This window comes from Zerene cesonia, chromosome 27 (assembly GCF_012273895.1).
Source record: "Zerene cesonia ecotype Mississippi chromosome 27, Zerene_cesonia_1.1, whole genome shotgun sequence".
Taxonomy (NCBI): Eukaryota; Metazoa; Arthropoda; class Insecta; order Lepidoptera; family Pieridae; genus Zerene; species Zerene cesonia.
Window position 1 is genome coordinate 3,642,990 of NC_052128.1, and position 5,083 is coordinate 3,648,072.

Consider the following 5,083-nt stretch of genomic DNA (forward strand, 5'->3'; position numbering starts at 1 on the left):
ACTGGCCGAACCATCTGATTCCAACTCAGCCGTGTGAGCACTGCGGGGCGGGGCCTGCCGGGGCCGTGTACGCTCACCCCGGGGTGGGTGCACGCACACAGTCGCGCGCACGCACACGCGCACGCCCACACCCACAGTTGCGTTTCAGCCGCGAAGCATGCTGTGATTTCGTTCGAATTTTGATTTCAAGTTTTCGAATATCGAAGTTCGTTTGTCAGTTTTGATATTTGGCGAGCTCTTGCACCTTTTTGTTTTAGCACGCCCCGAAACGGTTCTCCGTTTTCGCGCCGAAATCCAAAGGTGTCGACGTGTTTTGTAAAAAGTTTTGATGGGATCGTATTTTGGTGTTGTTCCAAATTTGAAAAATATTTTATGATGTTGTGATATGATATTTTCTGTATGGGCTGTTGGTTGTATGGGATGCTTACTAGATATTTATTGGACGAAAATAAAGGGAGATATAAAAGTATATATAAATTGTAAGGATAACATAATGTCCCAACCTGAGCCGTGGATCGTAAAATGCGGTTAGCAACTTTATAGTTCCGCGCAGTTGATGACGACTTGGGCGAAATGGTTAACGTTTGCTCGCTAAGCAGAAAAGATCTTAAAACTTTTATAACAACTATTCTGCATGTCGCGTTTCATATGACTCCGTTTTACTGCTTTACCACCGTAATAAGAGTTAGGTAATTTCGATTAAGAGGATTTATATCTTTTGCTGCTTGTATAAAACTTAAATGTGTCTATATAGATTCATTTATATCAAAATATATATAGAAAACTATCATCTTGTTATGTATAAATAATGTTATTTATTTCTAATATTATTTATTCTTATCGTTAGAGGTATGTTATAGTTAAATATAACTCGCTTCGCTTGCACTTTAATAACATACAACTTATATTTTTTATAAGAAAATGTAAATAAATAATATGTGACTTTATTTCCGAAATGCTCAAAGCGTTTACCACTAAGTAATATACTACAATAATCGAGTATTTTCATTCATACCTATTCCTACTTTTATTTTATTCATTAGATATATTGATATCATTAATAACCAGTATAGGGACATCAAAACAACAACTAGATATGAACGAATTATACTTCAAGATCTGTAATAAAAATACAGATAAACAAATACCAATCCCCTCAAAAGCTGCGAAAATCTGAGCAAGATATGTCGATTTGATAACTTTGTTTCACCATTGTGTTACGATGTTTATTAGCAGGATAATCAGCTATTAATTAATCTATACGAGCTTATACATTGTCTTAGTGGTATGACGTTTTTACCGTCTTCTTACCATAGATAAAGCAAACCACAAAAGCCCGCGAAAATGTGTGACATGTAATGTCAGTTTTGACAGATTAAACATTGCACAAGGGCCATCACTGATGAATGAAGCGCGTACGATATACGTTCGTCACACTCGCAATTAAGCGTTGTCGGTATGATTGGGAAAAATCAACAAAAACTAGCACAATGCCGCCACGCGGCGTTCGTTACGCCGCTTACCCGAACTACGCTTAGCCCTAATTCATAAAGGCCTAATTTCACGCTAGCTCTTATTTATTGTGTGACTGACACACGATTTGTTAGGCCTGGTTAGATTGAGACGTTAGAAATGCAGAATTATGATGCGCTGCGAATTTTTTGATGGCCTCGTTAGGCGTGAGAGCTGTGTTTAGTTGCTTGTTTATTTAAACGCAATCCAAAATCAGTTTACTAAGAAATACAGTCAGTAGAATAGTTGATTACTTAAACTTTCAACCCTTTTATGTAGTAAAAGATATCTAAGGAACCTTCCTCTCTCTTCTAAAATTATCTTTCCAAATGATATTCTCCTTGTTCACAAGATTGTTTGTATCCAATCGTATTATTAACATTTATCACAATTAATTAAGAAGCATCGTAAACTTAGCTACGTTTTGTTCTTACCCTGTATTGAATCCCACCGTTTATACGGGGTCAAACGTATTGTTTACGCAACAAACCGAAGTTTCCGTAACAATACCAAAATTTTCGACTTAAATTAATTCAACCGAACGATTTTTACAATGAAAAAAAAAGCTTTTCGTATAAAGAAAGTGTTTGTATAAGAACAATGACGTACACCGCAGCGGGTGTACGCGTATTTTCTATGATTTTTTTTTTGTTATTTGCACTTACCTTGCGTGAATAGCGTCTGATCCTTAATTTACGCATCGCTACATATTATATTCTTTGGTTCCTCTTTGTAAGGGATTGTTCTTCGCCCGTTTTGTTACATTGCGCGGCTTTTGTGCAATCTTTATATAGCTTTTAATCTTTATTTTTATATCATTTACGTGCGATTTATTTTTTACTTTATCTCTAATTGATTCGATGAACGCATGTGTGCGATCAAAACTGTATAAAATAGCAAGCTCTATCAGTCTACTCAAAAGTTAAATTATCTTGAGATTCACTTACTAAAACATTTTCGATTACGTAAATGAACAGATTTTCTGTATTATACAGAAAATCTGTTAATACTGTTAAAGTGGTTAATAAACCACTTAATCAAAAAAGGGTAATTAATTAATATTTACTTTCAGTGTGTCCTTTTTAGATACATCTACTGAACTTGAAAGTTACTAATTTTATTTTTTACATTTTGCATCTCCTTTGTAATCTCCTTTTATTTTTTAAATTTTTGTAGTGATTACATTAAACTATATTAATCAAACGAATTGATATTAAATACATAATGTTAACTCTATTATATCTTACAAATATTGCAAACGTGATAGTATGGAATAATTTTAGGTGTGAAGAAAGGATGATAGATATAAATGTTTGTACAATCTCATGTGAAAACAGCTTACGGTATTTATATAAAACTTGGTCCAGAGATAGAAGATAGTCTGGATTAGCACATACTGTGGTAGGTGTGATGTGGTAGGTGCTGCGCGAGTGACGACACGGCTTACAGCCAGTCCACCAGATATGTCGGATATATACACCATCAATGATGGTAATTTAATAAAACACATTTCAAATTTATTCAAAATATCCGATTGCCCATTAGAATTGGGAGTCACCTTGCCAATAAACCCCCTTCAGCTAATCTATGAAATGGTCATTTTCAGGAGGTCTCCTGCACACTAAAAACGAATCTTAACCGAAAGTGTTCCAAAGGTACCCGAGTTACGCAAAGGTACACCGCATTATAACCACTACCAATCAGACGTAAGACAATAAAGCAAGTAAACAATAAGATAGCGAGAGTGGCAGCTGCAGCGCCTTACACGCATCACCGGCGGCCCACAACGGCGCGGCTAAGTAACGAATGCTTTGTGCATGCCGATAGATTACACGCGGCGCGCGTTGGGGGCGCCCGCGGGAGCGTTAGCGATAAGCGGCTATCGGCGGAGCGTTTTGCGGTTTCAGTGTTAGCGATTGCGAGTATTGGTGGCGGGTTAGGTTGTATTGATTTAGAATATGATTGAGATGTAAAGGTATTGGTATAAAGAACGTGGGATGTTGGTGCACTTACGTTTGAATGAAGATGGTATTCGTATGCTCATACGCTTATATAAGTTAAGCGATTAGCGATGACAAAATGTGATCTTGATCGGCGATGATGTAGCTTTTTGATACTAGAACATTCTAGTATAAGGTAACTAAATGTTTAAAAAGACTAGCATTCCGCCCACGGTTTCTCCCGATTAGTCAAAGGAAACCTCCATGGCAATGAGGTATTAAATAGCCCAGGTGTCGGGTTCTAACCTTAATTATGACCAAATATAAAATTTATCAATGACTTTAAACAAAATCATATCTTTACCATAACTTAAGTAAGGACTTACCAACTGTATTTAAAATTATGGTACTATGGATTAAATATTTTTTACTTATATGTTGGCAGAATTGTCTCATTTTTAATACTTATGAAATATAGAAAGATGTTCTTATTACGTAAGTAACATTATAAATCAATTACAATACTTAAACTGATTAGATAATAATAAAACTGATTAAAATGCATAAAATCAAGATGATTTCAAAAATACCACAAAAAGATTCCACTTACCATTTATTATCTTGTCAAATACATATTTAAAAATAATGCAAAATTTCCGTTCGCTTGTGCCTTACACCAAACAGTGGTATTAAAAAAGGTGGAATCCTTTTCACCGATAGGTTACAGATTAGATCGCGTTGTGGCCAATTTGATGTGCCGTATCTTCCGCAAACCGTTTTTTGTATGTTATCTATTTATAAAGTAAACAATACTTATTTTTTATACATATTTCGGTTTTCATATACTTTTATATCTCAATTATTTTAACACAGTCCTTCAAATTTATTCCTACACTCTATAAACACTTCTATTTAGTATCAAGATTTCTTCTAAACCAAAGATACCAAGACCTAGTAATAACTTTTGAATATAATAAAAAATAAGATCATATTGAAACAACGTAACGATGGGATCTTAAAGAAAACAAATAAATTAATAATTTTAATAATATGTACCCTCCGCCTTTCAGCTATGAATAGTAAACAAAGAATTTTGAATTTATAATTGAGATACATCTGTAATCATTTAGGGGAACGAATTATAATATAACCGTATTTAACGGGTTATGTAATATATTGCTATAAACAGTATTAATTTGGAAGATAAAAACTTCTGAAAAACATTATATCCTTTATATGAAAACTAAAATTAATCCATGTGAAGAGAATAAGATAAAATAGATAAATAAAAACTAACCTTACTATTTTCTCGAATAATTAACATTTAATTTACACCGTTAATAGTAACAATTTTTTTATTTGTCTTACATCAAACATTCAAAGTTTAGTCAAACAACAACTACTAAACGCAGACTAGAAGTGTTGCAAACAAAAAATACAATTACATTGCGAGATGTTTGAAATAGCAACATTGCTTTTAAATAATCGAAAAAAATTCTGAAAGCATTCCATTTTCGAAACGCGCGCCGAGGTGACTACGCTTTCCCCTTCAGTGGAAACTGCACACCAATGCAATTTCACACATACCGACATGGGTCTGTCATGTTCAAAATATTCTGAACAATTTTCGA